General features: G+C 37.9%; 1 long non-coding RNA gene across 1 annotated transcript; it reads left to right on the top strand.

The window, feature by feature from the left end:
* Positions 1–277: 277 nt before the first annotated feature.
* On the top strand, positions 278–1,116 carry LOC140578501 (uncharacterized). Its single transcript, XR_011982721.1, has 4 exons — positions 278–398; positions 538–642; positions 766–870; positions 1,018–1,116. It is a non-coding gene; the product is annotated as an uncharacterized lncRNA (long non-coding RNA).
* The last annotated feature ends 11,297 nt before the right edge of the window (positions 1,117–12,413 follow it).

Below are 12,413 nucleotides of genomic sequence, written 5' to 3'. Positions count from 1 at the left end.
AGGCTCATGCTCATTGGATGCTGTCATGCATTGATTCACGATGATTGGATGATTTTTGGCGCTACATTTAAACTGCAATAAGGCACCACGTACATCCTTCTCATTTCACAGTTGAGAAACAGGTAAGACGAATGTCGTTTTAAAGAAATAAAAGTTGTATATATTATTTATTTTTAGCTTTTCAAAAAAATATTCAAAATTACTTTTTTATCTCTCTATATATGTGTGTGCATGTGTTATGTGTTTGGGAAATTAGAATAGTACCTGAGAATTTAATTAAATTATTTTTGTTTTTATTTATCAGGATGTCTAACAAAAGGGGTCCATATAAATCATATCTGGAGGAAGACTGCCCAATTCCCAGGAAGAGTCAAAGGAGACGTAAGAATAATGACAAAGTAAATGCAAATAATAATAATAAAATAATAATAATAATAATACAACAACAAAAACATATACAATGGTATTTTGGAAAAAAAAGCACAATGTAGTTCCATTGTTTTTGTTTTCATGTAGTATGTGTTTATGTATTTGCAGGAGGCAAACAAGAGCATTAGAAGAAAATACCCTTACAAAACTTACATTGAGACTGAGGGACCAGTTCCAAAGAGTACCTCATTTCGGCATTTGCGTAAGAAACTGGTGTGTTGAGTTTGTTTCTTAAACTTTTTTTCACTTATGCTTGTTGACAGCATCTGTCTGAACATTCAGTCCACTCATCAGATTTTACTTGACTGATTTTCCATTAAAATTATTCCCTTTTAGTGTTCTGCAGTCAAGGAACAGACCAATACTGTGGTCAACACTACTACAGAGCAATCCACTCACACTGTTACCAGTCACACTGAAGATGAACCAAAGCAAGCACAGGTAAAAAATAACATTTGTTTCTAATGATGGAATGTGTGGAAAACAAAAATCTTTACCTAATGTTTGGCAATATCATTTTGTTTATTAAAGATTCATTATACTGTATAGAAAAAGCCAATTAAACTGTGTGGACATTAATGTTTCTAGGTTTTATACAATGAAGTCATGAGTGACTTAGAGGAGCCGAAGGACAGCTCTGAAGAGTCTGAAACCAGTCAGTGTCAAAATAAACTGACAAATGAACAGGTGACTTTTCTCTACTCTTATTTATGAATAAATTAACCAAATAAATTCACTCAGGAGCATTTTAACCTAACCCAGCAAAAAAAATCAAGCCATTGATGATGAGTAACAAAGTTACAGAGCGTTTAATCTGTATTTTTTAAATTTGTGTAGCATGTATCAGCTTATAATAACTGTACACCCAGACCACCTAAATTAAAATCCACATAAAATGTGAACATCAAAATAAATAAATGTCTAACCACGTGGTAGATTTAAAGTAATAACAACATAATTAAGGAGAAATGTGACAGAAGCTGTACCATCCCTTGTGGAAAAAAAGTGTACTAAAGTATGTGTTTTTAAAAGTATATTAAGCACAAGAAAGTATGCTTTTAAGAAAGTGTATTGAGTGTATTATTTTGGGATGTCTTATAACAACTTAAATGCTTTTAAATTGCAATTAAGAACTAATTAAGTTTATTACAAATACATTAAGTGCTACTTCTGAGTGCTTTTTTTGGCCATCTAAAGTTGCAATTTAGTAGAATTACAAAACAACTGATTGAAAAGACACGAAATACACCCAAAATGTATTTTAAATGTACTCACAAGTGCATTGGCAAGCATGCATATTTCAGTGCCATTTCATTTAGATTACAAGTGAACTTAAATCTATTTAAATTGTAATAACCCAATAAATATAGTATTTACATAAAATATGGCACCTTACTTATACTTTTGTAAATTTAAAAATATCTTAATACAACTTAAATGTACACTTAATGTTAAAATACATCTCTGCTAGCTGCTAGCTGAGTGTTTTAACTACTTGGGATTCACAATAGTAATGCTAACAAACAACTTATATTTGAAACATCTTTTAAGTGTTCTCTAAGTATGAAATTGACATGCTCTAATGTACTAAAACTGTTTTTTGCCTTTTGAATGCACACATATCTACTGACTGCTGCATGTTTGCATGTTACTGGCAATTGTTTTACCTATTGAATGTCACATAAATCAGTTGCCAGCCACTTTGCCCAGAAAATTCATTGCAAGAACAGACACAAAACAACAGACCAATGCTGAATATTCAAAAACATTTTGCGCATATTTATTAAACACAATAAACTTAAATATTACTTAAATTGACATTAAGGCTTAAGTATCTAAAATAACCAAAACCAAACAAACTAGAGGTCGACCGATATGGGTTTTTCAATAGCCGATGCCGATGACGATATTTAGGAGTCAGGGTCAGCCGATGGCCGATATATGCTGCCGATATTTTTTGGCCGAAAATTGGATGTTTTCCCCTCTATTTGCATGATAAAATATCACATTAATAATAACAAACGATACACAAAATTTCTCAACTTAGCATTTATTGAATACTGACTTGTGTAAATTTAAATATAAACTTAAATAACAAAAACACAATACAACTTATAAACAACTTAAACTTATAAACAATAAAGATAGCAGCATCAGAATCTCTTTAGCAGCAAACTCATTCTTCAGCTCCCAAGCTCACCAGTCTGCTGCAGATATTGCACCTGGCTTTTCCTGGTGTTGGCTTTGTGAAATGCTGCCATACAGGATTAGATTTTTGTTCAGCCATCAGACAGCAATTACTAAAACAGAAGAATAAATGCAAGGTTAGAATTTTTTTATAGTACCTTCATCTTCAATTCATTCTACAATTCCAGTATTCCATGCACATTAAAACAATTACACTCTAATACATTTTGAAGAAAAAAAAACACTAAGTGCATCATGGTATGATGAGATGTGTACACTAACATGTTGTTTCTGTTGTTAGCAGACAGATAGCTTAAAGCCAAATTCACAATCAGAATCTAGTGATCCCGGAAAATAAAATAAAATAACTGTCGTATTGCACAGCCTTGTATGCAAGGACAACAAAAGCCCCTAGTGATTGTGACGTTGTCTACGTATAAGCCCGTATAAAGGATAGACATGTTTAATGAGGAAACTAACTGCGCAAAGTCATGCACTTTTTATCTAGACGTCTGACAAATTGTTTGAATCTCCGGTCTCAAATGAAAAAAAGTTGCACAGAAGGACCATTGTCAGCATCAGCTCAAGTAAATGGTAACCACGCTTTCGAACAAACACTTTTCTCCGCCATGCATTGTTCTTAGCAGCTCTGTGTCTCCGAGGACGGCGCTGTCTGTGATCAGGGCAGAGTAACGCAACTCTCACACACGCTGCAGTATTTGAGAGCTGCCTGCTCCGCCCCACACACTCACAGAGTGAAACTCTCCGACACAAGAAAAAAAGCATAACTGATAACATCGGGCTGATATGGTAATAATTAAAATGTTAACAATTAAAATGATTTTTAACGATTAAAAAACGTCTGTGAGCCCACCAATAAGCGCACAAAACGAACTCTATTAGAATCAATGATCCTTAATGTTACCTGTAAGCTACAGTTGGTTGAAGGCTCATTATCATTACCCCAGTTCCCAATAGCGTAATTCGCGTTTTCTTTTAAAGCAACATTTCATAGCAATTAACTACTTAAATAAACAGGTCATTGAAAGATCAGAATTTAAGCCTTACGGTTTTATCCCAGGACTCTTCCAAAACTTCTGGCTGTGGTCCTGCACAAGGCAGCATGGGTCACGTGTTCCACAGCAACAATAACACTGGGCTGCCCGTAGACGTGCCTGTCTGAAAATCGGCGTAGTGCACTCGGATATCGGCCGATGCCGATACATTAAAAAATGCTAAATATCGGCCCGATATATCGGCCGGCCGATATATCGGTCGACCTCTACTCTGAAGCAGTCTCCACTGGGCTGAGGTTAGGTTCTTCTTGGGAGAGAACCTCTAATTCAGACTGTCTTGCAGCTATGAGTTTGTAGTTTTTCTGTTGGGTAAAAATGATCAAATAAACTATGTATGAAACAATACACACAAGAGTTATGAAAATGAAACCAAAAATTTATTAAAATTAATCATCCATCCATCCATCCATTGTCCAACCCGCTTATCCTACTGGGTCGTGGGGGGTCCAGAGCCTATCCTGGAAGCAACGGGAACGAGGCAGGGAACAACCCTGGATGGGGGGCCAGCTCATCGCAGGGCACACTCACACATGCACACCTAAGGGCAATTTAGCAACTCCAATCAGCCTCTGCATGTCTTTGGACTGTGGGGGGAAACTGGAGTACCTGGAGGAAACCCCACGACGACATGGGGAGAACATGCAAACTACACACACATGTGACCCAAGCAGACACTCGAACCCAGGTCCCACAGGTGTGAGGCAACAGTGCTAACCACTGCACCACCATGCTGCCCCTAAAATTAATCATCAAGTTTAATATGTTCCATCGTGAGAATCTGTTTAAATTCATAGCTGTTGTACTATAGTTCCTTTTTTAAGTTGCCAGGAACTTTCTTGTACAACCCAGCAGCGCTAACATATACAGACACATAAACACCTATGGCCAATTTACCAATTCACCTAACATGCAACCTTTAGCCTGTGGGAGGAAGCCGGAGTACACAGAGAGAATATCAAACTCCACAGAGCAAGGCCCCAGCCAGCCAGTGGGTTTAAACCCAGAACCTTCTTGCTGTGAGGTGACAGTGCTAGCCACTGCACCACCATGCCACTAGTCCCAAAACCATTACAGCAAATATTTTTTATTTTCTATTGTTTGTGTTAGTCTGGCTCACAACCCAACTACAAAACTTACAGAAATGTAAAAATATCAAAACAGCTGTCATGAAAAGAACCCTTATTACCTTTTTTGCAACTACAGATTCTTCCTGGGTGTCAAGGAAGAATTTGTTGGGTAACCTCTTTCTCTTTTGGCTTTTTGGTTGGTCCTCTTGCAAGAGTTTCTGCTCAGCAGTCTTAAGTGTAGACTCCTTCTCTGTTAGTAAAAAATAGTAGCAAGACAGAATTTAATTCCTAGAAACTATGTTTACGTTACATCGAATACTTTTAGGCTGCGGGCCAAAAGAGGGTCAGAGTGCACCCCGCCCCCCCCCCAAACGAAACCAACTTTTTTGCATGCTCTGGCCATGCCGAATGTGAATGTTAACAGTGTAAATTCTGGGACCTACCTATTTCAGCCAAGCCCATTGAAATCTATTGTTGTCAGAGCCACTTAATTCCATTTAAATACATTAGAAAACCATGGATAGTCCATGGGATGGAAGAAGTTGGGATGGGCATGGATGGTACAAGTGATGCATCCCAACATTTTCACTGTTAACATTAAAATTCACATTTGGCATGGCCAGAGCATGCTAAAAGACAGTTGGTTTCCTTCGGGGGGGAGGGGAGGGGTGCACTCTGACCCTATTTGGCCCGCGGGCTATTTATTTTTCCGTCCAATTTTGTGCTGTTTTTACAGTTTTTGTATTTTTTTCCCGTTTTTTTCCATAAATTTAGTCTGTTCATTACACTTGCCATATGTACAGCTGCCAAACTGATTTTTACTGTACAATGTTGGCTGACAATGTTGATATGTGATAGTTAAGAATTCTTATTAACCCAAAGCTTAGCTGTCATTCTTCAATTTAATTGTATAATTAATGTTTCACTGCTACTTAAAAATTAATATGAAGCGAGACTCATATGACTAATGGCCGTTAGCTAGCTTGCTAAAAGTTCAAATGAAGCGTGACTCGCGTGACTATCGGCTGTTAACGTTCGACAGCGTGACTTTAGGCCTAGTCCCGCTTCGTCACTGTCCCGAAGCTAATAGCCTACAGCAAACGTTACTTGGCCAATGATGCAAAAACCTCAACAGGATAATCGCTATCAAGATTAATACTGCATTGACTAACAAAGTAAAAAGACATAATGATAAACACTTGCCTGCCAACTGCAAAATATATGCTGGTTCAACCAGCCACCCATTAGTAGGCATCTTGCCACCGCGGCACTCCACAAGATACTCCTTTTTAGAGTTTTCAGGATCGAAGTCTACAATCCAATTTACGGGGACTATACTGAGCGCATCTTTATCCTTCCCCTTTGACCAGCTCACTAGTGCAAACTTCATTTTCTCCTCTCATTGCTGAGGCACGCACAGACTGGACAGACTAGCAGTGGCAGTTAGAGCCCGTTTACGTTGGCTTGTCGTTCGCGCCTATTCTGCCCATCAAACCATTGCAGTTTAATGTGCCCATGGTAACAACTAGCTCGACCAATCAGAGACGTTGCTTACACCATGGTAGTATTGCAAATAAAATCTTTTTTTTAAGGTTCTGTTGGTTAATTTAATACAACGTATTAATACAATAATTTAATACAAGCTCGCTTTACAAAACAGAGAGAAAATCGATAGGATATTTACCTCTAGAAACGGAGTGGGCTTTCACTGCTGCGGTCTGTTTTATGCTGTGGATGGTTCCGTCGTCCCAGAAGAAGAGAGACATGGACGGAAGGAGAAGGAAATACACTGCCCCAGGTTCAGAATATGAGATTCCATCAAGAACAAGGAGATACTGGAAAAGGAGGTTTGTGTTTTACTCCAAACTAGCCTAGTTAAGTTACCTGATTAAACAGTTGCTCTGTGTTTAGGCTACTGTTGTAGTTTCGTGGTTTGTGTGAGTTTTGACAAGCTTGCGGCTTAGCTAAACGTAGCTAGCATAATGCAGCACACTGGCTCGCAAACTTTATTTAGCCTAAATAACGGGATTTTTGCTATGCTTGATGATGAGGCAATGTATTTAAAGGCGCACAGCACACAAAAAAACAAGAGAGAGAGATCGAGACAATAATCAGTATAGCCGCTCATTTTTACGTCAAGTTACACCCTACTTTGTGCAGTGGTGGTGGTGTGGTACATTAACCTCCGGATCCAAGGCCACACACCACTGCTTCCAAATAAATTTTATTTACTTCATAAAGTTTATATACACTCATAGTGTCACATGTACATGTTATACACCTAGTCTGTGACAATATATATTCATTAAAATAAGGTTATTTTTTCATTCTTATCCTAGGAAACTGACTGAGGCCATCAAGATGCATCAGTCATACCAGGAAACGGTGAGTCATGAACATGACTTGTGTGTATTTTGTAGATATTAGACAGTATGCTGCACTAAATGGCCACATTTTAACCAGTTTATTGAAATGTAATCCTTCTTGATTAGTATCTGTTAAGAAGGTTGAGCAAATAAGTAGTCCTGGGTCAGACCAAATGTTGAGTGGGATAATTTGAGGCATTTGGTGGAAGAATCTTATCTTTGCCATCCACGCTGCAGGCGGTTGGCATTGGGCCCTATTTTAAGAGTTCCTTGGAGTATATTTTTTGCATGGATTTATTAAATATTGATATGATATATAAGTACAGCCTTATTATAATGCATACCAAACATGTATGTATATGTATATACAGTATATAAGATCAAGGAAAAAAGGAACCGCACACAAGAGCTAAATGATATCAAAAAACTGTATTGAAAATAAATACCAAAACAATATAAGCCATAGATACTTACAAACAATGGGAGACAAACGTTTCGGGTCTGCCCCATCAGCGTACCCAAATTGACTTTTTTTTGGAGTTGCGCACCTAGCGAAAAAACTAAATTGAGACGTAGGCGCAGACACCCTATCTATTTCACCTATACAGTATAGCCATGCTTACCATACGCGTGCTTTATATAAATCTGTTCTCTATCCTTACATAGCAGAGTCTGGATCAGGATTCCTCTGACCTCGACTCTGACAATGGCTCAGAAGACGCACATGATGGTGGTGGGATTAGTGTAAGTAATCTACTAATAACTACTACTACTACTAATCTACTGGTTTCTGTGTTTGACTATGTCTGACAGCACTTCCTCTAAGACTTCTCTATTCTTACACAGCAGAGCCTGGATCAGGATTCCTCTGACAATGGCTCAGAAGACGCACATGATGGTGGTGGGATTAGTGTAAGTAATCTACTAATAACTACTACTACTACTAATCTACTGGGTTCTGTGTTTGACTATGTCTGACAGCACTTCCTCTAAGACTTCTCTATTCTTACACAGCAGAGCCTGGATCAGGATTCCTCTGACAATGGCTCAGAAGACGCACATGATGGTGGTGGGATTAGTGTAAGTAATCTACTAATAACTACTACTACTACTAATCTACTGGGTTCTGTGTTTAACTATGTCTGACAGCACTTCCTCCAAGACTTCTCTATTCTTACACAGCAGAGCCTGGATCAGGATTCCTCTGACAATGGCTCAGAAGACGCACATGATGGTGGTGGGATTAGTGTAAGTAATCTACTAATAACTACTACTACTACTAATCTACTGGGTTCTGTGTTTGACTATATCTGACAGCACTTCCTCTAAGACTTCTCTATTCTTACACAGCAGAACCTGGATCAGGATTCCTCTGACAACAGATCTGAAGATGCACATGATAGTGATGACATTACAGTAAGTAATGCCACAAGTAGGGCCACAAGAATGATTCCTGGTCTTAGAGGAATGTCATACGAGGAAAGGTTATTTGAGCTAAATCTGTTCAGCCTCAAGCAAAGGAGACTGAGGGGGGACATGATCCAGGTCTATAAGATTCTAACAGGTTTGGATGCTGTTCAACCGAATAGTTACTTCAGCATTAGTTCAAATACAAGAACTCGTGGCCATAGGTGGAAATTAGCGGGAGAACATTTCAAACTGGATTTAAGGAAGCACTTCTTTACACAGCGTGTAGTCAGAGTATGGAATAGTCTTCCTGATAACGTAGTGCAAGCTGAATCCTTGGGTTCCTTTAAATCAGAGCTAGATAAGATTTTAACAACTCTGAGCTATTAGTTAAGTTCTCCCCAAGCGAGCTCGATGGGCCGAATGGCCTCCTCTCGTTTGTATAGTTCTTATGTTCTTATGTTCTTAAGTTATTTTAACAGGGCAATGATCTCACATATGATTTTTGTGTCTTCAAACTTAAACTAGTTTGCATTTTTTTTTTAATTAACCAAAGCCTTATTTTTACCCTGTATACAATATGCCACATCTTTTATATTTTTATCAAGTCTTTCTTTTATGCAAATTACCTAGTGCTTATGTTTGTCAACTATTCCTTGGACTTAATGTATTTTCCCATTACAGAGCCTGCACGCAGACCCTGAATCTGATGAACTACCACCAAATTTGAGGCAAACAAGAGAGTCATCAATCTTCAGTTTTGAGGACAGTGTTGACTTTGGTGTGTTTGAACCACTATGGCAGTCTTTTACGGACTCTGAATCCATTGGAAATGGAGAAGAATTTCCCATGAAAGACAGCACTGACAAGTCAGTAAATGAAGAATCACATTTGGATGTTAAGGAAAGGCTTCCTCCAGTAAATGATGAGCCACTTTACACAGGCTCACAACTAACCAAAGCTCAGAGTTTTTTGCTTATACTTTCATATGCTTTGAGACACTCACTTACTGGTGTGGCTCTGTCTGATCTTTTAGATTTGATTAATATCCACTGTCCAGAAAATGTTCTAACTTCAAAGCATCTGTTCTTAAAAGAGCTTAAACCGATACAGGGTCACTTAGAATGTCACATATACTGTCCCAACTGTGAATATTACATTGGCGACCAAGTCACTGAAGGGCAGTGTTCTGTATGTAACTCTACATGGGATAGAAACAGCTCACTGAAGAATGGAAATTTCTTCCTATACTTACCCATCCAAACACAACTGGAACATCTTCTTCAAAGAGAAGATATTGCATGTTGTCTTAAGTCAGGAAATGTCACATGTAATTCAGAAAATTATGATGACATATGTTGTGGTAAAATGTATCATAATCTGAGCAAAGATGGTGGCCCACTAGATAGTCCTCATGCATTCTCCTTAACATTAAATTGTGATGGAGTTCCAGTATTCAAATCATCCCAGTATGGAATTTGGCCATTACAAGGGATGGTAAATGAGCTTCCTTATCATGTCCGTAAAGAGAATGTTTTACTTTTTGGCCTATGGTTTGGTACTAAAAAGCCAAATGTTAATACATTTTTAAAACCATTCACACAAGAGTGTCAGTCCTTGTCAACAGTTGGCTTCAAATTACACAGAAACAACATTGTGAATCATTGTAGAGTGATAGCAGCTGTTATGATGTGTGATTCAGTTGCCAGGCCCATTCTGCAAAACATGACCCAATTTAATGGTCATTATGGGTGCAGCCTCTGCCTACATCCTGGTGAACAAGTTCCAAAGGGAAATGGAACTGTTAGGGTTTATCCATACAAAGATGTTCCAAAAAGAGATCATGCTACAACCCTAACTGATGCAAGGGAGGCTGTGTGCACCACGCAATCTGTGAGAGGCATTAAAGGGCCCACATGTCTTGTCAACATCCCACACTTTGACATCATATCTGGAATGCCTCCTGACCATATGCATAATGTACATCTTGGAGTTGTTCGGCAAATGACAAGCATGTGGCTGGATAGTGAACACCATGAGGAGCCATACTATATTGGTAATCGTGTTCCTGAGCTCGACCAACAACTCTTAAGAATTAAACCACCTTGCAATATCACAAGAGTGCCCCGCTCTTTTCAGCAAAGGAAGTTTTGGAAAGCCAGTGAGTGGCAGAACTGGTTACTTTTTTATAGCATGTTTGTGCTAAAGGGAGTACTACCCCATGCATTTTACCAGCACTGGTTAATCCTTGTCACCTTCATGTTCTTGCTATGTAAGGACACTGTCACATCAGAGGACTTAAAAAGATGTGAAAAACTAGTTGTTCAGTTTGTCAAACAGTTTGAATCAATCTATGGAAAGGAAAATGTGTCATTTAACGTACATTTATGTCTTCATTTGCCAGACTCTGTGAGAAATTGGGGACCTTTGTGGGCACATTCAGGATATATTTTTGAGTCTTTTAATGGGGAGATACTGAAGATGTTTCATGGCACCCAGTGTGTTCCCTTACAAATTATGAAACATTTCACATATAGACAAGTGTTACCTCTTTTGAAAAACAATGCACTAAGAAATGCTGTGCCTAGATGTATACAGCTGTATAACAACTTGACTGGTGAAAAAAGGCTGAAACAGTTTGAAAGAGTGGCAGATCAAGTTGTGACCCTTGGTTTACACTTTATACGAAAACTTACTAATGAAGAGATACTGGCTATGAGAGAGACATTTTCAGTCACCACGGATACTGTTGTGAAAATATTCAGTAGAATTTTGGTCAAAGGAGAACTGTATTACTCAGAACAGTTCACTAGAGTAATGAAAAGGAACAGTTTCACTGTTTTGTTGGATAATGGACACATTATCACTGTGTATTATTACATTGTGGTAGAGAGACTTGATAATAGAAAATGTTTTGCTGTTGGAAGACAGTATGACAAATCACACAGTTCAGTGCTAAATTTAGAAAATGTAGTTGGCTTGAAAAGAGTGTTACAGGGCAGGAAACAGGTTTTTGATGTGATGAAATTCAAAAGGAAATGTATGTTAGTTGATCTACCACATTATGTCAACCTTTATGCATGTATTCCTCCACGTTCCAGTGTGGAGGACTGAAATGGCATGTTGAGGATGAAATGTCATGAGGAGGAATAAAATGCTGAGGATGAAAAGTCATGTGGGGAAATAAAAGGTGGACTCAGAAAAAAAATGTACTTTTTGCTGCTGTTAATGATGATTTCATGTATAATACTCTGTCACCTACATTTTGCAATATATGAATCAATACATAGCCATATATGGTCTATCCATATGGCTATGTAATGTAAAATATAATGAATGTCATGCAAAATATGATTTGGAGCTTGGAGCTTGCTTAACTCATAAAAAAATACTTTGTTTCAATAAACATACATGCAGTAATGTAATATAGCAATGTATATATATATATAGCAATGTAAAATATATGAATCAATATATAACAATAGGTTATCCATCCATATATTGCAAATATATGGGGAAGTTTCTCATATATTGAAATATATTTCCTAATGTATTGCAATATAAATTCTAGTATATTGCAAAATATTTTTGTTTCGTAAGGGGAAACCACAGCTGAAGGCTGAACATCACTGGAAGAACTACTCAATGAAGGTGATGGTAGAGGACAAGTCTTAACTGCTTCTACCAAATCCTTCAGTGTCTTCACCACATTTGGCAACTCTGTTAAGACAAAAACATACCATACACCTCCTGCCAATTGACTGGATAAATTGACTGGATTTGATAAAGCTTTTGAACACTAGCCACAAACTGTAAAGCTAACTTTATCCACCACAATAGCAATTCACATACCTTTCAGTGCTGCGAGTACATCTTCATCA

Source organism: Paramormyrops kingsleyae, chromosome 15 (assembly GCF_048594095.1).
Source record: "Paramormyrops kingsleyae isolate MSU_618 chromosome 15, PKINGS_0.4, whole genome shotgun sequence".
NCBI classification, from domain to species: domain Eukaryota; kingdom Metazoa; phylum Chordata; class Actinopteri; order Osteoglossiformes; family Mormyridae; genus Paramormyrops; species Paramormyrops kingsleyae.
The sequence above is the reverse complement of the archived record's forward strand: the minus strand, read 5'-3'. Positions and strand labels throughout refer to the sequence as shown.